Here is a 25976-nt window from a genome sequence, read left to right as displayed (position 1 = left end):
AAGAACTAAGAACACTGACATCACAATACCTAGCATTCATATAGAATTATGAACAGTAACATCACAATAGCTGGCAATCATATGGAATTAAGAACAGTGACATCACAATAACTACCATTCCAAAAAAACTAAGAACACTAACATCGCAATACCTAGCATTTATATAGAATGAAGAATAGTGACATCACAATACCTACCATTCCAAAAGAACTAAGAACACCGACATCACAATGGCTGGCATTCCTGTAGAACTAAGAACAGTAACATCACAATACCTACCATTCCAAAAGAACTAAGAACACTAACAGCACAATACCTAGCAATCAATTTTGGAATTAAGAACAGTGACATCACAATACCTACCATTCCAAAAGAACTAAGAACACCGACATCACAATGGCTGGCATTCATATAGAATTAAAAACACTGACATCACAATACCTACCATTCCAAAAGAACTAAGAACACTAACATCACTATACCTAGCATTCCTGTAGAACTAAGAACACCGACATCACAATACCTACCACTCCAAAAAACTAAGAACAGTGACATCACAATACCTAGCATTTATATAGAATAAAGAACAGTGACATCACAATACCTACCATTCCAAAAGAACTAAGAACACTGACATCACAATAGGTGTCATTCATATATAATTAAGAACAGTAACATCACAATACCTACCATTCCTGTAGAACTAAGAACACTGACATCACAATACCTACCATTCCTAAAGAACTAAGAACACTGACAACACGATAGCTGGCATTCATATAGAATTAAGAACAATGACATCACAATACCTACCATGCCTGTAGAAGTATGAACAGTGACATCACAATAGCTGGCATTCATGTAGAATCAAGAAAAGTTACATCACAATTCCAAAAGAACTAAGAACACTGACATCACAATACCTGGCATTCAAATAGAATTAAGAACAGTGACATCACAATACCTACCATTCCAAAAGAACTAAGAACACTGACATCACAATACCTAGCATTCACATAGAATTAAGAACACTGACATCACAATGCCTAGCATCCATATAGAATTAAGAACAGTGACATCACAATGCTTAGGATTCATATAGAATTAAGAACACTGACATCACAATACCTAGCATTCATATAGATTTAAGAACACTGACATCACAATACCTACCATTCCAAAAAAACTAAGAACACTGACATCACAATACCTAGCATTCATATAGAATTATGAACAGTGACATCACAATAGCTGGCAATCATATGGAATTAAGAACACTGACATCACAATAACTACCATTCCAAAAAAACTAAGAACACTAACATCGCAATACCCAGCATTTATATAGAATGAAGAATAGTGACATCACAATACCTACCATTCCAAAAGAACTAAGGATACTGACATCATAATACCTAGCATTCCTGTAGAACTAAGAACAGTGACATCACAATACCTACCATTCCAAAAGAACTAAGAACACTAACAGCACAATACCTAGCAATCAATTATGGAATTAAGAACAGTGACATCACAATACCTACCATTCCAAAAGAACTAAGAACACTGACATCACTATACCTAGCATTCCTGTAGAACTAAGAACAGTGACATCACAATACCTACCACTCCAAAAAAACTAAGAACAGTGACATCACAATACCTAGCATTTATATAGAATTAAGAACAGTGACATCACAATACCTACCATTCCAAAAGAACTAAGGATACTGACATCATAATACCTAGCATTCCAGTAGAACTAAGAACAGTGACATCACAATACCTACCATTCCAAAAGAACTAAGAACACTAACAGCACAATACCTAGCAATCAATTATGGAATTAAGAACAGTGACATCACAATACCTACCATTCCAAAAGAACTAAGAACACCGACATCACAATGGCTGGCATTCACATAGAATTAAAAACAGTTACATCACAATACCTACCATTCCAAAAGAACTAAGAACACTGACATCACTATACCTAGCATTCCTATAGAACTAAGAACACTGACATCACAATACCTACCACTCCAAAAAAACTAAGAACACTGACATCACAATACCCTAGCATTTATATAGAATTAAGAACAGTGACATCACAATACCTACCATTCCAAAAGAACTAAGAACACTGACATCACAATAGGTGGCATTCATATAGAATTAAGAACAGTAACATCACAATACCTACCATTCCTGTAGAACGAAGAACAGTGACATCACAATACCTACCATTCCAAAAGAACTAAGAACACTGACATCACAATACCTAGCATTCACATAGAATTAAGAACACTGACATCACAATGCCTAGCATCCATATGGAATTAAGAACAGTGACATCACAATGCTTAGGATTCATATAGAATTAAGAACACTGACATCACAATACCTAGCATTCATATAGATTTAAGAACACTGACATCACAATACCTACCATTCCAAAAAAACTAAGAACACTGACATCACAATACCTAGCATTCATATAGAATTATGAACAGTGACATCACAATAGCTGGCAATCATATGGAATTAAGAACACTGACATCACAATACCTACCATTCCTGTAGAACTAAGAACACTGACATCACAATACCTACCATTCCTAAAGAACTAAAAACACTGACAACACGATAGCTGGCATTCATATAGAATTAAGAACAATGACATCACAATACCTACCATGCCTGTAGAAGTATGAACAGTGACATCAAAATAGCTGACATTCATGTAGAATTAAAAAAAGTTACATCACAATACCTACCATTCCAAAACAACTAAGAACACTGACATCACAATACCTGGCATTCAAATAGAATTAAGAACAGTGACATCACAATACCTACCATTCCAATAGAACTAAGAACACTGACATCACAATACCTACCATTCCAAAAAAACTAAGAACACTGACATCACAATACCTAGCATTCATATGGAATTATGAACAGTGACATCACAATAGCTGGCAATCATATGGAATTAAGAACACTGACATCACAATAACTACCATTCCAAAAAAACTAAGAACACTAACATCGCAATACCTAGCATTTATATAGAATGAAGAATAGTGACATCACAATACCTACCATTCCAAAAGAACTAAGGATACTGACATCATAATACCTAGCATTCCTGTAGAACTAAGAACAGTGACATCACAATACCTACCATTCCAAAAGAACTAAGAACACTAACAGCACAATACCTAGCAATCAATTATGGAATTAAGAACAGTGACATCACAATACCTACCATTCCAAAAGAACTAAGAACACCGACATCACAATGGCTGGCATTCACATAGAATTAAAAACAGTTACATCACAATACCTACCATTCCAAAAGAACTAAGAACACTGACATCACTATACCTAGCATTCCTATAGAACTAAGAACACTGACATCACAATACCTACCACTCCAAAAAAACTAAGAACACTGACATCACAATACCCTAGCATTTATATAGAATTAAGAACAGTGACATCACAATACCTACCATTCCAAAAGAACTAAGAACACTGACATCGAAATAGGTGGCATTCATATAGAATTAAGAACAGTAACATCACAATACCTACCATTCCTGTAGAACGAAGAACAGTGACATCACAATACCTACCATTCCAAAAGAACTAAGAACACTGACATCACAATACCTAGCATTCACATAGAATTAAGAACACTGACATCAAAATGCCTAGCATCCATATGGAATTAAGAACAGTGACATCACAATGCTTAGGATTCATATAGAATTAAGAACACTGACATCACAATACCTAGCATTCATATAGATTTAAGAACACTGACATCACAATACCTACCATTCCAAAAAAACTAAGAACACTAACATCGCAATACCTAGCATTTATATAGAATGAAGAATAGTGACATCACAATACCTACCATTCCAAAAGAACTAAGGATACTGACATCATAATACCTAGCATTCCAGTAGAACTAAGAACACTGACATCACAATAACTACCATTCCAAAAGAACTAAGAACACTAACAGCACAATACCTAGCAATCAATTATGGTATTAAGAACAGTGACATCACAATACCTACCATTCCAAAAGAACTAAGAACACCGACATCACAATGGCTGGCATTCACATAGAATTAAGAACAGTGACATCACAATACCTACCACTCCAAAAAAACTAAGAACAGTGACATCACAATACCTAGCATTTATATAGAATTAAGAAGAGTGACATCACAATACCTACCATTCCAAAAGAACTAAGGATACTGACATCATAATACCTAGCATTCCTGTAGAACGAAGAACAGTGACATCACAATACCTACCATTCCAAAAGAACTAAGAACACTGACATCACAATACCAGGCATTCATATAGAATTAAGAACAGTGACATCACAATACCTACCATTCCAATAGAACTAAGAACACTGACATCACAATACCTACCATTCCAAAAAAACTAAGAACACTGACATCACAATACCTAGCATTCATATATAATTATGAACAGTGACATCACAATAGCTGGCAATCATATGGAATTAAGAACACTGACATCACAATAACTACCATTCCAAAAAAACTAAGAACACTAACATCGCAATACCTAGCATTTATATAGAATGAAGAATAGTGACATCACAATACCTACCATTCCAAAACAACTAAGGATACTGACATCATAATACCTAGCATTCCTGTAGAACTAAGAACAGTGACATCACAATACCTACCATTCCAAAAGAACTAAGAACACTGACAACACGATAGCTGGCATTCATATAGAATTAAGAACAATGACATCACAATACCTACCATGCCTGTAGAAGTATGAACAGTGACATCACAATAGCTGGCATTCATGTAGAATCAAGAAAAGTTACATCACAATTCCAAAAGAACTAAGAACACTGACATCACAATACCTGGCATTCAAATAGAATTAAGAACAGTGACATCACAATACCTACCATTCCAAAAGAACTAAGAACACTGACATCACAATACCTAGCATTCACATAGAATTAAGAACACTGACATCACAATGCCTAGCATCCATATAGAATTAAGAACAGTGACATCACAATGCTTAGGATTCATATAGAATTAAGAACACTGACATCACAATACCTAGCATTCATATAGATTTAAGAACACTGACATCACAATACCTACCATTCCAAAAAAACTAAGAACACTGACATCACAATACCTAGCATTCATATAGAATTATGAACAGTGACATCACAATAGCTGGCAATCATATGGAATTAAGAACACTGACATCACAATAACTACCATTCCAAAAAAACTAAGAACACTAACATCGCAATACCCAGCATTTATATAGAATGAAGAATAGTGACATCACAATACCTACCATTCCAAAAGAACTAAGGATACTGACATCATAATACCTAGCATTCCTGTAGAACTAAGAACAGTGACATCACAATACCTACCATTCCAAAAGAACTAAGAACACTAACAGCACAATACCTAGCAATCAATTATGGAATTAAGAACAGTGACATCACAATACCTACCATTCCAAAAGAACTAAGAACACTGACATCACTATACCTAGCATTCCTGTAGAACTAAGAACAGTGACATCACAATACCTACCACTCCAAAAAAACTAAGAACAGTGACATCACAATACCTAGCATCTATATAGAATTAAGAAAAGTGACATCACAATACCTACCATTCCAAAAGAACTAAGGATACTGACATCATAATACCTAGCATTCCAGTAGAACTAAGAACAGTGACATCACAATACCTACCATTCCAAAAGAACTAAGAACACTAACAGCACAATACCTAGCAATCAATTATGGAATTAAGAACAGTGACATCACAATACCTACCATTCCAAAAGAACTAAGAACACCGACATCACAATGGCTGGCATTCACATAGAATTAAAAACAGTTACATCACAATACCTACCATTCCAAAAGAACTAAGAACACTGACATCACTATACCTAGCATTCCTATAGAACTAAGAACACTGACATCACAATACCTACCACTCCAAAAAAACTAAGAACACTGACATCACAATACCCTAGCATTTATATAGAATTAAGAACAGTGACATCACAATACCTACCATTCCAAAAGAACTAAGAACACTGACATCACAATAGGTGGCATTCATATAGAATTAAGAACAGTAACATCACAATACCTACCATTCCTGTAGAACGAAGAACAGTGACATCACAATACCTAGCATTCACATAGAATTAAGAACACTGACATCACAATGCCTAGCATCCATATGGAATTAAGAACAGTGACATCACAATGCTTAGGATTCATATAGAATTAAGAACACTGACATCACAATACCTAGCATTCATATAGATTTAAGAACACTGACATCACAATACCTACCATTCCAAAAAAACTAAGAACACTGACATCACAATACCTAGCATTCATATAGAATTATGAACAGTGACATCACAATAGCTGGCAATCATATGGAATTAAGAACACTGACATCACAATACCTACCATTCCTGTAGAACTAAGAACACTGACATCACAATACCTACCATTCCTAAAGAACTAAAAACACTGACAACACGATAGCTGGCATTCATATAGAATTAAGAACAATGACATCACAATACCTACCATGCCTGTAGAAGTATGAACAGTGACATCAAAATAGCTGACATTCATGTAGAATTAAAAAAAGTTACATCACAATACCTACCATTCCAAAACAACTAAGAACACTGACATCACAATACCTGGCATTCAAATAGAATTAAGAACAGTGACATCACAATACCTACCATTCCAATAGAACTAAGAACACTGACATCACAATACCTACCATTCCAAAAAAACTAAGAACACTGACATCACAATACCTAGCATTCATATGGAATTATGAACAGTGACATCACAATAGCTGGCAATCATATGGAATTAAGAACACTGACATCACAATAACTACCATTCCAAAAAAACTAAGAACACTAACATCGCAATACCTAGCATTTATATAGAATGAAGAATAGTGACATCACAATACCTACCATTCCAAAAGAACTAAGGATACTGACATCATAATACCTAGCATTCCTGTAGAACTAAGAACAGTGACATCACAATACCTACCATTCCAAAAGAACTAAGAACACTAACAGCACAATACCTAGCAATCAATTATGGAATTAAGAACAGTGACATCACAATACCTACCATTCCAAAAGAACTAAGAACACCGACATCACAATGGCTGGCATTCACATACAATTAAAAACAGTTACATCACAATACCTACCATTCCAAAAGAACTAAGAACACTGACATCACTATACCTAGCATTCCTATAGAACTAAGAACACTGACATCACAATACCTACCACTCCAAAAAAACTAAGAACACTGACATCACAATACCCTAGCATTTATATAGAATTAAGAACAGTGACATCACAATACCTACCATTCCAAAAGAACTAAGAACACTGACATCACAATAGGTGGCATTCATATAGAATTAAGAACAGTAACATCACAATACCTACCATTCCTGTAGAACGAAGAACAGTGACATCACAATACCTACCATTCCAAAAGAACTAAGAACACTGACATCACAATACCTAGCATTCACATAGAATTAAGAACACTGACATCACAATGCCTAGCATCCATATGGAATTAAGAACAGTGACATCACAATGCTTAGGATTCATATAGAATTAAGAACACTGACATCACAATACCTAGCATTCATATAGATTTAAGAACACTGACATCACAATACCTACCATTCCAAAAAAACTAAGAACACTAACATCGCAATACCTAGCATTTATATAGAATGAAGAATAGTGACATCACAATACCTACCATTCCAAAAGAACTAAGGATACTGACATCATAATACCTAGCATTCCAGTAGAACTAAGAACACTGACATCACAATAACTACCATTCCAAAAGAACTAAGAACACTAACAGCACAATACCTAGCAATCAATTATGGTATTAAGAACAGTGACATCACAATACCTACCATTCCAAAAGAACTAAGAACACCGACATCACAATGGCTGGCATTCACATAGAATTAAGAACAGTGACATCACAATACCTACCACTCCAAAAAAACTAAGAACAGTGACATCACAATACCTAGCATTTATATAGAATTAAGAAGAGTGACATCACAATACCTACCATTCCAAAAGAACTAAGGATACTGACATCATAATACCTAGCATTCCTGTAGAACGAAGAACAGTGACATCACAATACCTACCATTCCAAAAGAACTAAGAACACTGACATCACAATACCAGGCATTCATATAGAATTAAGAACAGTGACATCACAATACCTACCATTCCAATAGAACTAAGAACACTGACATCACAATACCTACCATTCCAAAAAAACTAAGAACACTGACATCACAATACCTAGCATTCATATATAATTATGAACAGTGACATCACAATAGCTGGCAATCATATGGAATTAAGAACACTGACATCACAATAACTACCATTCCAAAAAAACTAAGAACACTAACATCGCAATACCTAGCATTTATATAGAATGAAGAATAGTGACATCACAATACCTACCATTCCAAAACAACTAAGGATACTGACATCATAATACCTAGCATTCCTGTAGAACTAAGAACAGTGACATCACAATACCTACCATTCCAAAAGAACTAAGAACACTGACAACACGATAGCTGGCATTCATATAGAATTAAGAACAATGACATCACAATACCTACCATGCCTGTAGAAGTATGAACAGTGACATCACAATAGCTGGCATTCATGTAGAATCAAGAAAAGTTACATCACAATTCCAAAAGAACTAAGAACACTGACATCACAATACCTGGCATTCAAATAGAATTAAGAACAGTGACATCACAATACCTACCATTCCAAAAGAACTAAGAACACTGACATCACAATACCTAGCATTCACATAGAATTAAGAACACTGACATCACAATGCCTAGCATCCATATAGAATTAAGAACAGTGACATCACAATGCTTAGGATTCATATAGAATTAAGAACACTGACATCACAATACCTAGCATTCATATAGATTTAAGAACACTGACATCACAATACCTACCATTCCAAAAAAACTAAGAACACTGACATCACAATACCTAGCATTCATATAGAATTATGAACAGTGACATCACAATAGCTGGCAATCATATGGAATTAAGAACACTGACATCACAATAACTACCATTCCAAAAAAACTAAGAACACTAACATCGCAATACCCAGCATTTATATAGAATGAAGAATAGTGACATCACAATACCTACCATTCCAAAAGAACTAAGGATACTGACATCATAATACCTAGCATTCCTGTAGAACTAAGAACAGTGACATCACAATACCTACCATTCCAAAAGAACTAAGAACACTAACAGCACAATACCTAGCAATCAATTATGGAATTAAGAACAGTGACATCACAATACCTACCATTCCAAAAGAACTAAGAACACTGACATCACTATACCTAGCATTCCTGTAGAACTAAGAACAGTGACATCACAATACCTACCACTCCAAAAAAACTAAGAACAGTGACATCACAATACCTAGCATCTATATAGAATTAAGAAAAGTGACATCACAATACCTACCATTCCAAAAGAACTAAGGATACTGACATCATAATACCTAGCATTCCAGTAGAACTAAGAACAGTGACATCACAATACCTACCATTCCAAAAGAACTAAGAACACTAACAGCACAATACCTAGCAATCAATTATGGAATTAAGAACAGTGACATCACAATACCTACCATTCCAAAAGAACTAAGAACACCGACATCACAATGGCTGGCATTCACATAGAATTAAAAACAGTTACATCACAATACCTACCATTCCAAAAGAACTAAGAACACTGACATCACTATACCTAGCATTCCTATAGAACTAAGAACACTGACATCACAATACCTACCACTCCAAAAAAACTAAGAACACTGACATCACAATACCCTAGCATTTATATAGAATTAAGAACAGTGACATCACAATACCTACCATTCCAAAAGAACTAAGAACACTGACATCACAATAGGTGGCATTCATATAGAATTAAGAACAGTAACATCACAATACCTACCATTCCTGTAGAACGAAGAACAGTGACATCACAATACCTAGCATTCACATAGAATTAAGAACACTGACATCACAATGCCTAGCATCCATATGGAATTAAGAACAGTGACATCACAATGCTTAGGATTCATATAGAATTAAGAACACTGACATCACAATACCTAGCATTCATATAGATTTAAGAACACTGACATCACAATACCTACCATTCCAAAAAAACTAAGAACACTGACATCACAATACCTAGCATTCATATAGAATTATGAACAGTGACATCACAATAGCTGGCAATCATATGGAATTAAGAACACTGACATCACAATACCTACCATTCCTGTAGAACTAAGAACACTGACATCACAATACCTACCATTCCTAAAGAACTAAGAACACTGACAACACGATAGCTGGCATTCATATAGAATTAAGAACAATGACATCACAATACCTAGCCATTCCTGTAGAAGTATGAACAGTGACATCACAATAGCTGGCATTCCTGTAGAACTAAGAAAAGTTACATCACAATTCCAAAAGACCTAAGAACAGTGACATCACAATACCTAGCATTCATATAGAATTAAGAACAGTGACATCACAATACCTAGCATTCATATAGAACTAAGAACACTGACATCACAATACCTACCATTCCAAAAGAACTAAGAACAGTGACATCACAATACCTAGCATTCATATGGAATTATGAACAGTGACATCACAATAGCTGGCAATCATATAGAATTAAGAACACTGACATCACAATACCTACCATTCCAAAAAAACTAAGAACACTGACATCACAATACCTAGCATTCATATAGAATGAAGAACACTGACATCACAATACCTACCATTCCAAAAGAACTAAGGATACTGACATCATAATACCTAGCATTCCTGTAGAACTAAGAACAGTGACATCACAATACCTACCATTCCAAAAGAACTAAGAACACTAACAGCACAATACCTAGCAATCAATTATGGAATTAAGAACAGTGACATCACAATACCTACCATTCCAAAAGAACTAAGAACACCGACATCACAATGGCTGGCATTCACATACAATTAAAAACAGTTACATCACAATACCTACCATTCCAAAAGAACTAAGAACACTGACATCACTATACCTAGCATTCCTATAGAACTAAGAACACTGACATCACAATACCTACCACTCCAAAAAAACTAAGAACACTGACATCACAATACCCTAGCATTTATATAGAATTAAGAACAGTGACATCACAATACCTACCATTCCAAAAGAACTAAGAACACTGACATCACTATACCTAGCATTCATATAGAATTAAGAACAGTGACATCACAATACCTAGCATTCATATAGAATTAAGAACATTGACATCACAATGCCTAGCATTCATATAGAATTAAGAACAGTGATATCACAATGCTTAGGATTCATATAGAATTAAGCACACTGACATCACAATACCTAGCATTCATATGGAATTAAGAACAGTGACATCACAATACCTACCATTCCAATAGAACTAAGAACACTGACATCACAATACCTACCATTCCAAAAGAACTAAGAACACTGACATCACAATACCTAGCATTCCTGTAGAACTAAGAACAGTGACATCACAATACCTACCATTCCAAAACAACTAAGAACACTGACATCTCAATAGGTGGCATTCATATAGAAGTATGAACAGTGACATCACAATAAGTGGAATTCATATAGAATTAAGAACATTGACATCACAATGCCTAGCATTCATATAGAATTAAGAACAGTGACATCACAATGCCTAGCATTCATATAGAATTAAGAACACTGACATCACAATACCTAGCATTCATATGGAATTAAGAACAGTGACATCACAATACCTACCATTCCAATAGAACTAAGAACACTGACATCACAATACCTACCATTCCAAAAGAACTAAGAACACTGACATCACAATACCTAGCATTCCTGTAGAACTAAGAACAGTGACATCACAATACCTACCATTCCAAAACAACTAAGAACACTGACATCTCAATAGGTGGCATTCATATAGAAGTATGAACAGTGACATCACAATAAGTGGAATTCATATAGAATTAAGAACACTGACATCACAATACCTAACACAATACCTACTTAGTTCTTTTGGAATGGTAGGTATTGTGATGTCACTGTTCTTAGTTCTACAGGAATGCTAGGTATTGTGATGTCAGTATCCTTAGTTCTTTTGGAATGGTAGGTATTGTGATGTCACTATTCTTCATTCTATATGAATGCCAGCTATTGTGATGTCAGTGTTCTTAGTCCTTTTGGAATGCTAGGAATTGTGATGTCAATGTTCTTAATTCTATATGAATGTTAGGTATTGTGATGTCAGTGTTCTTAATTCTATATGAATGCCAGCTATTGTGATGTCACTGTTCATACTTCTATATGAATGCTAGGTATTGTGATGTCAGTGTTCTTAGTTCTTTTGGAATGGTAGGTATTGTGATGTCAGTGTTCTTAGTTCTACAGGAATGGTAGGTATTGTGATGTTACTGTTCTTAACTATATATGAATGCCACCTATTGAGATGTCAGTGTTCTTAGTTCTTTTGGAATGGTAGGTATTGTGATGTCACTGTTCTTAATTCTATATAAATGCTAGGTATTGTGATGTCACTGTTCTTGGTTTTTTTGGAGTGGTAGGTATTGTGATGTCACTACTCTTGGTTCTACAGGAATGCTAGGTATAGTGATGTTAGTGTTCTTAGTTCTTTTGGAATGGTAGGTATTGTGATGTAACTGTTCTTAATTCTATATGAATGCTAGGCATTGTGATGTCAGTGTTCTTAATTCTATATGAATGCTAGGTATTGTGATGTCAGTGTGCTTAATTCTATATGAATCCTAAGCATTGTGATATCACTGTTCTTAATTCTATATGAATGCTAGGCATTGTGATGTCAATGTTCTTAATTCTATATGAATGCTAGGTATTGTGATGTCACTGTTCTTAATTCTATATGAATTCCACTTATTGTGATGTCACTGTTCTTAGTTCATTTGGAATGGTAGGTATTGCGATGTAACTTTTCTTAATTCTACAGGAATGCCAGCTATTGTGATGTCACTGTTCTTAATTCTATATGAATGCCAGCTATTGTGATGTCAGTGTTCTTAGTCCTTTTGGAATGCTAGGAATTGTGATGTCAATGTTCTTAATTCTATATGAATGCCAGCTATTGTGATGTCACTGTTCATACTTCTATATGAATGCTAGGTATTGTGATGTCAGTGTTCTTAGTTCTTTTGGAATGGTAGGTACTGTGATGTCAGTGTTCTTAGTTCTACAGGAATGGTAGGTATTGTGATGTTACTGTTCTTAACTATATATGAATGCCACCTATTGAGATGTCAGTGTTCTTAGTTCTTTTGGAATGGTAGGTATTGTGATGTCACTGTTCTTAATTCTATATAAATGCTAGGTATTGTGATGTCACTGTTCTTGGTTTTTTTGGAGTGGTAGGTATTGTGATGTCACTATTCTTGGTTCTACAGGAATGCTAGGTATAGTGATGTTAGTGTTCTTAGTTCTTTTGGAATAGTAGGTATTGTGATGTCACTATTCTTCATTCTATATAAATGCTAGGTATTGTGATGTTAGTGTTCTTAGTTTTTTTGGAATGCTAGGAATTTTGATGTCAATGTTCTTAATTCCATATGATTGCAAGCTATTGTGATGTCACTGTTCATAATTCTATATGAATGCTAGGTATTGTGATGTCAGTGTTCTTAGTTTTTTTGGAATGGTAGGTATTGTGATGTCAGTGTTCTTAGTTCTATTGGAATGGTAGGTATTGTGATGTCACTGTTCTTAATTCTATATGAATGCCTGGTATTGTGATGTCAGTGTTCTTAGTTCTTTTGGAATGGTAGATATTGTGAAGTCAGTGTTCTTAGTTCTTTTGGAATGCTAGGTATTGTGATGTCACTGTTCGTAATTCTATATAATTGCCAGCTATTGTGATGTAAATGTTCTTAGTTCTTTTGGAATGTTAAGTATTGTGATGTCACTGTTCTTAATTCTATATGAGTGCTAGGTATTGGGATGTCACTGTTCATACTCCTACAGGAATGGTAGGTATTGTGATATAACTGTTCTTAATTTTATATGAATGCTAGGTATTTTGATGTCAGTGTTCTTAGTTCTTTTGGAATGGTAGGTATTGTGATGTCACTGTTCTTAATTCTATATGAATGCCAGGTATTGTGATATCAGTGTTCTTAGTTGTTTTGGAATGGTAGGTATTGTGATGTCACTGTTCTTAATTCTATATGAATGCCAGGTATTGTGATGTCAGTGTTCTTAGTTGTTTTGGAATGGTAGGTATTGTGATGTCACTGTTCTTAATTCTATATGAATGCCAGGTATTGTGATGTCAGTGTTCTTAGTTGTTTTGGAATGGTAGGTATTGTGATGTAACTTTTTTTAATTCTATATGAATGCCAGCCATTGTGATGTCGGTGTTCTTAGTTGTTTTGGAATGGTAGGTATTGTGATGTCACTGTTCTTAGTTCTACAGGAATGCTAGGTATTATGATGTCAGTATCCTTAGTTCTTTTGGAATGGTAGGTATTGTGATGTCACTATTCTTCATTCTATATAAATGCTAGGTATTGCGATGTTAGTGTTCTTAGTTTTTTTGGAATGGTAGTTATTGTGATGTCAGTGTTCTTAATTCCATATGATTGCCAGCTATTGTGATGTCACTGTTCATACTTCTACAGGCATGGTAGGTATTGTGATGTCATTGTTCTTAATTCTATATGAATGCCAGCTATCGTGTTGTCAGTGTTTTTAGTTCTTTAGGAATGGTAGGTATTGTGATGTCAGTGTTCTTAGTTCTACAGGAATGGTAGGTATTGTGATGTTACTGTTCTTAATTCTATATGAATGCCACCTATTGTGATGTCAGTGTTCTTAGTTCTTTTGGAATGGTAGGTATTGTGATGTCACTGTTCTTAATTCTATATAAATGCTAGGTATTGTGATGTCACTGTTCTTAGTTTTTTTGGAGTGGTAGGTATTGTCATGTCACTGTTCTTAGTTCTACAGGAATGCTAGGTATAGTGATGTCAGTGTTCTTAGTTCTTTTGGAATGGTAGGTATTGTGATGTAACTGTTTTTAATTCTATGTGAATGCCAGCCATTGTGATGTCGGTGTTCTTAGTTCTTTTGGAATGGTAGGTATTGTGATGTCACTGTTCTTAATTCCATAATTGATTGCTAGGTATTGTGCTGTTAGTGTTCTTAGTTCTTTTGGAATGGTAGGTATTGTGATGTCACTGTTCTTAGTTCTACAGGAATGCTAGGTATTATGATGTCAGTATCCTTAGTTCTTTTGGAATGGTAGGTATTGTGATGTCACTGTTCTTAATTCTATATAAATGCTAGGTATTGTGATGTCACTGTTCTTAGTTCTACAGGAATGCTAGGTATAGTGATGTCAGTGTTCTTAGTTCTTTTGGAATGGTAGGTATTGTGATGTCACTGTTCTTAATTCCATAATTGATTGCTAGGTATTGTGCTGTTAGTGTTCTTAGTTCTTTAGGAATGGTAGGTATTGTGATGTCACTGTTCTTAGTTCTACAGGAATGCTAGGTATTATGATGTCAGTATCCTTAGTTCTTTTGGAATGGTAGGTATTGTGATGTCACTATTCTTCATTCTATATAAATGCTAGGTATTGCGATGTTAGTGTTCTTAGTTTTTTTGGAATGGTAGTTATTGTGATGTCAGTGTTCTTAATTCCATATGATTGCCAGCTATTGTGATGTCACTGTTCATAATTCTATATGAATGCTAGGTATTGTGATGTCAGTGTTCTTAGTTTTTTTGGAATGGTAGGTATTGTGGTAGAATGGTAGAATTAAGAACAGTGACATCACAATACCTACCATTCCAAAAGAACTAAGAACACTGACATCAAAATACCTAGCATTCATATAAAATTAAGAACAGTTATATCACAATACCTACCATTCCTGTAGGAGTATGAACAGTGACATCACAATACCTAGCACTCATATAGAATTAAGAACAGTGACATCACAATACTTAACATTCCAAAAGAACTAAGAACATTTACATCACAATAGCTGGCAATTATATAGAATTACGAACAGTGACATCACAATACCTAGCATTCCAAAAGAACTAAGAACACTGACTTCACAATATCTACCATTCCAAAAGAACTAAGAACACTGACATCACAATACCAGGCATTCATATAGAATTAAGAACAGTGACATCACAATACCTACCATTCCAATAGAACTAAGAACACTGACATCACAATACCTACCATTCCAAAAAAACTAAGAACACTGACATCACAATACCTAGCATTCATATAGAATTATGAACAGTGACATCACAATAGCTTGCAATCATATGGAATTAAGAACACTGACATCACAATAACTACCATTCCAAAAAAACTAAGAACACTAATATCACAATACCTAGCATTTATATAGAATGAAGAATAGTGACATCACAATACCTACCATTCCAAAAGAACTAAGGATACTGACATCACAATACCTAGCATTCCTGTAGAACTAAGAACAGTGACATCACAATACCTACCATTCCAAAAGAACTAAGAACACCGACATCACAATGGCTGGCATTCATATAGAATTAAAAACAGTTACATCACAATACCTACCATTCCAAAAGAACTAAGAACACTAACATCACTATACCTAGCATTCCTGTAGAACCAAGAATAGTGACATCACAATACCTACCACTCCAAAAAAACCAAGAACAGTGACATCACAATACCTAGCATTTATATAGAATTAAGAACAGTGACATCACAATACCTACCATTCCAAAAGAACTAAGAACACTGACATCTCAATAGGTGGCATTCATATATAGTTAAGAACAGTAACATCACAATACCTACCATTCCTGTAGAACTAAGAACACTGACATCACAATACCTACCATTCCTAAAGAACTAAGAACACTGACAACACGATAGCTGGCATTCATATAGAATTAAGAACAATGACATCACAATACCTACCATGCCTGTAGAAGTATGAACAGTGACATCACAATACCTAGCATTCCAAAAGAACGAAGAACAGTGACAGCACAATACCTACCATTCCAAAAGAACTAAGAACACTGACATCACAATACCTAGCATTCATATAGAATTAAGAACACTGACATCACAATGCCTAGCACTCATATAGAATTAAGAACAGTGACATCACAATGCTTAGGATTCATATAGAATTAAGAACACTGACACCACAATACCTAGCATTCATACAGATTTAAGAACACTGACATCACAATACCTACCATTCCAAAAAAACTAAGAACACCGACATCACAATACCTAGCATTCATATAGAATTAAGAACAGTGACATCACAATACCTACCATTCCTGTAGAAGTATGAACAATGACATCACAATGCCCAGCATTCCAAAAGAACTAAGAACACTGTCATCACAATACCTAGCATTTATATAGAATTAAGAACAGTGACATCACAATACCTACCATTCCAAAAGAACTAAGAACACTGACATCACAATAGGTGGCATTCATATATAATTAAAAACAGTAACATCACAATACCTACCATTCCTGTAGAACTAAAAACACTGACATCACAATACCTAACATTCCTAAAGAACTAAGAACACTGACAACACGATAGCTGGCATTCATATAGAATTAAGAACAATGACATCACAATACCTGCCATTCCTGTAGAAGTATGAACAGTGACATCACAATAGCTGGCATTCCTGTAGAACTAAGAAAAGTTACATCACAATTCCAAAAGACCTAAGAACAGTGACATCACAATACCTAGCATTCATATAGAATTAAGAACAGTGACATCACAATGCTTAGGATTCATATAGAACTAAGAACACTGACATCACAATACCTAGCACTCATATAGAATTAAGAACAGTGACATCACAATACTTAACATTCCAAAAGAACTAAGAACATTGACATCACAATAGCTGGCAATTATATAGAATTACGAACAGTGACATTGCAATACCTAGCATTCCAAAAGATCTAAGAACACTGACATCTCAATACCTACCATTCCAAAACAACTAAGAACACTGACATCACAATACCTAGCATTCATATAGAATTAAGAACATGACATCACAATACATAGGATTCATATAGAATTTAGAACAGTGACATCACAATACCTACCATTCCAAAAGAACTAAGAACACTGACATCACAATACCTACCATTCCAAAAAAACTAAGAACACTGACATCACAATACCTAGCATTCATATGGAATTATGAACAGTGACATCACAATAGCTGGCAATCATATGGAATTAAGAACACTGACATCACAATAACTACCATTCCAAAAAAACTAAGAACACTAACATCGCAATACCTAGCATTTATATAGAATGAAGAATAGTGACATCACAATACCTACCATTCCAAAAGAACTAAGGATACTGACATCATAATACCTAGCATTCCTGTAGAACTAAGAACAGTGACATCACAATACCTACCATTCCAAAAGAACTAAGAACACTAACAGCACAATACCTAGCAATCAATTATGGAATTAAGAACAGTGACATCACAATACCTACCATTCCAAAAGAACTAAGAACACCGACATCACAATGGCTGGCATTCACATAGAATTAAAAACAGTTACATCACAATACCTACCATTCCAAAAGAACTAAGAACACTGACATCACTATACCTAGCATTCCTATAGAACTAAGAACACTGACATCAAAATACCTACCACTCCAAAAAAACTAAGAACACTGACATCACAATACCCTAGCATTTATATAGAATTAAGAACAGTGACATCACAATACCTACCACTCCAAAAAAACTAAGAACACTGACATCACAATACCTAGCATTTATATAGAATTAAGAACAGTGACATCACAATACCTACCATTCCAAAAGAACTAAGGATACTGACATCATAATACCTAGCATTCCTGTAGAACTAAGAACAGTGACATCACAATACCTACCATTCCAAAAGAACTAAGAACACTAACAGCACTATACCTAGCAATCAATTATGGAATTAAGAACAGTGACATCACAATACCTACCATTCCAAAAGAACTAAGAACACCGACATCACAATGGCTGGCATTCACATAGAATTAAAAACAGTTACATCACAATACCTACCATTCCAAAAGAACTAAGAACACTGACATCACTATACCTAGCATTCCTGTAGAACTAAGAACAGTGACATGACAATACCTACCACTCCAAAAAAACTAAGAACACTGACATCACAATACCCTAGCATTTATATAGAATTAAGAACAGTGACATCACAATACCTACCATTCCAAAAGAACTAAGAACACTGACATCACAATAGGTGGCATTCATATAGAATTAAGAACAGTAACATCACAATACCTACCATTCCCGTAGAACTAAGAACACTGACATCACAATACCTACCATTCCTAAAGAACTAAAAACACTGACAACACGATAGCTGGCATTCATATAGAATTAAGAACAATGACATCACAATACCTACCATGCCTGTAGAAGTATGAACAGTGACATCAAAATAGCTGACATTCATGTAGAATTAAAAAAAGTTACATCACAATACCTACCATTCCAAAACAACTAAGAACACTGACATCACAATACCTGGCATTCAAATAGAATTAAGAACAGTGACATCACAATACCTACCATTCCAATAGAACTAAGAACACTGACATCACAATACCTACCATTCCAAAAAAACTAAGAACACTGACATCACAATACCTAGCATTCATATGGAATTAAGAACAGTGACATCACAATACCTACCATTCCAATAGAACTAAGAACACTGACATCACAATACCTACCATTCCAAAAAAACTAAGAACACTGACATCACAATACCTAGCATTCATATAGAATTAAGAACAGTGACATCACAATGCCTAGCATCCATATAGAATTAAGAACAGTGACATCACAATGCTTAGGATTCATATAGAATTATGAACACTGACATCACAATACCTAGCATTCATATAGATTTAAGAACACTGACATCACAATACCTACCATTCCAAAAAAACTAAGAACACTGACATCACAATACCTAGCATTCATATAGAATTATGAACAGTGACATCACAATAGCTGGCAATCATATGGAATTAAGAACACTGACATCACAATAACTACCATTCCAAAAAAACTAAGAACACTAACATCGCAATACCTAGCATTTATATGGAATGAAGAATAGTGACATCACAATACCTACCATTCCAAAAGAACTAAGGATACTGACATCATAATACCTAGCATTCCTGTAGAACTAAGAACAGTGACATCACAATACCTACCATTCCAAAAGAACTAAGAACACTAAAAGCACAATACCTAGCAATCAATTATGGAATTAAGAACAGTGACATCACAATACCTACCATTCCAATAGAACTAAGAACACTGACATCACAATACCTACCATTCCAAAAAAACTAAGAACACTGACATCACAATACCTAGCATTCATATAGAATTATGAACAGTGACATCACAATAGCTGGCAATCATATGGAATTAAGAACACTGACATCACAATAACTACCATTCCAAAAAAACTAAGAACACTAACATCGCAATACCTAGCATTTATATAGAATGAAGAATAGTGACATCACAATACCTACCATTCCAAAACAACTAAGGATACTGACATCATAATACCTAGCATTCCTGTAGAACTAAGAACAGTGACATCACAATACCTACCATTCCAAAAGAACTAAGAACACTAACAGCACAATACCTAGCAATCAATTATGGAATTAAGAACAGTGACATCACGATACCTACCATTCCAAAAGAACTAAGAACACTGACATCACTATACCTAGCATTCCTGTAGAACTAAGAACAGTGACATCACAATACCTACCACTGCAAAAAAACTAAGAACAGTGACATCACAATACCTAGCATTTATATAGAATTAAGAACAGTGACATCACAATACCTACCATTCCAAAAGAACTAAGAACACTGACATCACAATAGGTGGCATTCATATAGAATTAAGAACAGTAACATCACAATACCTACCATTCCTGTAGAACTAAGAACACTGACATCACCATACCTACCATTCCTAAAGCACTAAGAACACTGACAACACGATAGCTGGCATTCATATAGAATTAAGAACAATGACATCACAATACCTACCATGCCTGCAGAAGTATGAACAGTGACATCACAATAGCTGGCATTCATATGAAACTAAGAACAGTGACATCACAATACCTACCATTCCAAAAGAACTAAGAACACTGACATCACAAATAATAATAAATACAAAAGAATAACTCAGTCCCACAGTTGCTACCCGGGTAGGCTTCTTTGCTGTAGGCACAAGTCCAAGTGTATGTGAAAATGTAAATGGGATTCTGTGTGAAAAAAAAAAAAAAAAGAAAGAAGAAAAAGATAGAGTAGCAGTGCACTGTCTGAGTCTCTTAGCTGATGGAAGTCGTCTGACGACAGGAACTCCTCACACTATCTCGGCATGTGTTCACCATTGGGTCTGGCTCGCCATCTAAATATACCGTCTAGTTGTGGTAAAAGTCTCCTAAAAAAAAAAAAAAAACAATCTACATGGCACAGGATACGTTCATTATGGTAAATTCTACAACCTTTCAACATGGTTACAAAAAACTCTCTCTCGCTCGCTATTTCTTTAACTGAACAAGGGATGCACTTAGAAAGAACAAAATGCAAGAAAACTTAATTGTTAATTTATGAAATACATAAATTCACACTTGCGACGTACACTTGCGAACCCTAACACCGGAGCAGTTGCCAGTTTTTCGATGAGTGTCTGGAACGCAGCGTCGCACTCGGGTGTCCACTTTCCACCAAAGGGCTTCTTGAGATCAGCGTTGGTAAAGGATTGGGAAAATTTTGACTTTCTCCTAGGAGGAAGGTAGCCAACGGTAAGATCATTAAGAGGCTTGGCGATCTTGGAGTAGTCCTGAACAAATCTCCTGTAGCAGCCAATGAATCCTAAGAAGGATTTCAGCTCACTGATATTAGTTGGCTTAGGCCATGAAGTCAGAGCAGAGATCTTCTCTGGGTGACTTTCCACGCCATTCTCCGAAACCATGTGCCTAAGGTATTTAACTGATTTCCTGAAGAACTGGCACTTGTCTGGTGATAATTTCAGACCAAACTCCTTCAGCTTACTCAAAACTGTCATAAGGCGCTCCTCGTGCTCCTCAAGACTGCTGGAAAAGACGATGAGGTCGTCGAGAAAGACGAGGACTTCTTTCGGGTGCACGCTGCCCATACACTTTTCCATAACACGCTGAAACGTGTTAGGCGCGTTGGCGACACCCTGCGGCATCCTATTAAACTACCAGAATCCAAAGGGTGTTATAAATGCCGTTGTATGCTTATCCTCCTCTTCGACATCCACTTGATAATAGCCTGATTTTAAATCCATAACAGAGAACCACTTGGAGACTGTTAACGCAGAGAATGTTTCTTCAATGTTCGGCAATGCGTATGCATCTTTGATTGTCTGACTATTCAGCTTCCTATAGTCAACACACAGCCGGATGGAACCATTCTTCTTTAAGACAACGACTATTGGCGAAGCAAAGGGACTTTCGGATTCACGGATAATGTTTGCATCGCAGAGCTCTTTGAGGTGGTGTCGAACAGCTTCATAATCTGAGGGGTGAATGGGCCTAACTCTCTGTTTAAATGGAGTTGGATCTGAGAGGCGGATTCTGTGTTTCACTGCAGTGGTGTGACCATAGTCAAGGTTGCCAATTCCAAAGACATCTGGAATGGAATTCAGCTTCCTTGTGATCCTGTCTTTCCATTCCTCAGACAGAGGGGAATCAGTAAAGTCAAAAGGAATCACATTCTCGGAAGTGGTGGAGCATACAGCACGACACTCAACAGGGGTTGTGGAGGGGGACATTGCATTCCTGTCACCCTGAATAGAGATGGAATTCAAGGAGGTAAGGTATGATGGGATGTAGAGTTCAGCTAAGTGGCAGTGGGCAGGGAGTGTAATGTTGCTGGTTGTCTCATTCCTGATGAGAACAGGAACTTTGAAGGATGACTTTCTTGGGCTGGTCATGACATAGCTACAGAAAAAGAGACCACAAGCAAGTCTGGAGTGAGTCGGTGGCTCTACTACAAGGGGAGCATCAGCAGCTGCAGACACTTTTCTTGTGTATCCACTCAAGACCATTTTCTGTCCTGGTGGAACAGTGACGCACCTCCTGCTCGGCAGCTTGACTCGACCCACTTTGCCATTTTTCTGAGCAATGGTGTATGTGTTAAGCAAGCTCTTCACCAACGGGGCATATGCACGGTGTTCTTGGCTCTGACAATCACCGCAGCTGTGGTCAGCACAAGACTTATACAGAATGTCGAGAGTGTTAGTGTCAATAAGCACAGGAACTTGAACATTGGATCTACAATCAGGAACTACAAGAGCAAGAATGCTCACATTCCCAGCTCTACCGACAATGTTCTCTGGAAAGAGTATATTCACTTCGACATAGCCTAAGTAAGGCACAATCTGCCCCCCAGCACCTTCCACTTCAATGAACCTCGATGAACCTTGAGGGGAAGGATAGGTACCGAAGTTAAGTATTTCTCATGGAAAGACTGAGAAATGGTTGAGACTTGTGAGCCTGAATCAAGGAGTGACGTACACTGATTTCCCTCAACGACAATTTCTGCTGTGCATCTGGGCCCTATCAAGCCAGTTATCAACTCATTTCAGGTTGATGAGAACTGGAATGACTTTCACACTTGCCTTTCCTACCTTCCCATTTTGTAGTGGGACTCTTTCCCTTACAATAGGTTCCAGTATGTCCCTTTACTGAAACCCTGTCCTGTTTAACGCCAGTCCATTTCGTGCTCTCCACTCTTCTTGCTTTGCACGCAGCTCTCTGTATTTTTGGTCAACAACGGCCTTGTTGATGGAGCCCTCACATATCCTAGCAATGTGACCATCTTCTCCACACCTAAAACAGAACCAGGCTTGTGGCTGAGGGGTTGATGTCACTTGCTGGGTCTGTGTCTCTGCTTTTGGTGGCGTAGCAGCTGCCCCTTCGGCTTGCGGGGACTCACGGCTCCTCTTTTTCTTTGACTCGGTTGTGTCAAGTTGCATTTTGAGTTCAGCAACCTGCTTTCTCAGTGCAGTGCAGAGATGTAAGCCTGTAAAACACTTGGATCACTACAAGAGGCTACATCAGCAATAGACTGTACATTAACAGTGGCCTTCAATTTAGAACTGCCTAAATGGCTGTAGGGGCTGTCAGGCCCGTAGACCATATTACCCATAATTCCCTGCTTGACCGCATGGGTAATCTGTACCCATCTTCTCAGATTTCACTGTAACAGTATTGGATACAGCAATAGAGCCAGATACCAGACACAGTGACGACGCAATTTTCGCTGTAAAACCGCGGAAAATTCCAAACTCTTTCTCTTTCCAGCTCTTCAATTCTACAACTCCCCAGCAGCGGCTCGCTCTAGCAGCAGCTCGCTAGCAGCGGGTGTCTCTAGCGGGTGTTCCTGCCTGCATACAGAGACTCCGTTACTCCCTGGTATTTGATCTCTGGGGCGAGTGATCATACCTGGAGAGAGAGACACTGTTTCTCTGCCAAAGAAAAGGACAAGGAAACAACGAAGCCACATATTTGTACGGCCAAAGTTTTGATGCACTTTCTCTCGCGCAGTTGCAACTTTAACCTCAACTGGCTAATTACACTGTAACGCACACAGTATTCGACGGACGAAAAGGCAACCGGATCCATTTTTATTTCTTTAAACGTCGATTAACTAAATCAAGAACCCTTCAAGATCATCGTACGAGCCACCGAGCCCCAAAGATCTTCAGGTGACAAGGAAAGGAACTTCTCCCTGGACCTGCGAATCGCACTGCTCATCAGGCCACCAAAGACGCACCTTCGGTTGCCACGCAATGAGCTATTCAAAGTAAGGCTGACATCTGAGCACACTTTAGTCTTATATGCAGTTAACGTGAAGGAAGTGTTGCTATTTCAATTCTTTTATGATTTAAATGTATACACAGTGCGCTTCTCGTTGCCCATCCCCACTCTAGTTGGTGCCTAGCACACACGCTTGCACACTACATCCTCACACTACGCATACCTCTTGCCTGTGCACCTGCGCACAGCCTCTCTCCCTCGCTCCTCCTCCTCTTTTCTGTGCGCCTGCGCACAGCCTCTCTCCAAAGAACTCCTCCCTCTCTCTTCAGTGCGCAGCTGGGAACACGTCCACACACACGCACACGCTCTCTCTCTCTCTCTCTCTCTCTCTCTCTCTCACACACACACACACACACACACACACTGATGTATCTCTGGTGTAACACTCATTCAGTCCTACACTGAATACTTGTACATAGACTCATCACCATTTTGTTACCATTTAAGCTTTGATCATTCTATTTGCTGCTGATTATTGATTGTACCATATCAGTATTAGTTTGCCAAGTAGCATTGATTATGTTAATAAATAGTATCATTGAAATAAACTGTTGTCCTGTCTGTTTCTGCCACAGTGTTCACTGAATGCCAACATCTGCCATCAAAGCACTCCCAATTACCTTCATCAACCTGGTTGTTCATGAGTGTTAT

Source organism: Chanos chanos, chromosome 9 (assembly GCF_902362185.1).
Source record: "Chanos chanos chromosome 9, fChaCha1.1, whole genome shotgun sequence".
Classification (NCBI taxonomy): Eukaryota; Metazoa; Chordata; class Actinopteri; order Gonorynchiformes; family Chanidae; genus Chanos; species Chanos chanos.
The sequence above is the reverse complement of the archived record's forward strand: the minus strand, read 5'-3'. Positions refer to the sequence as shown.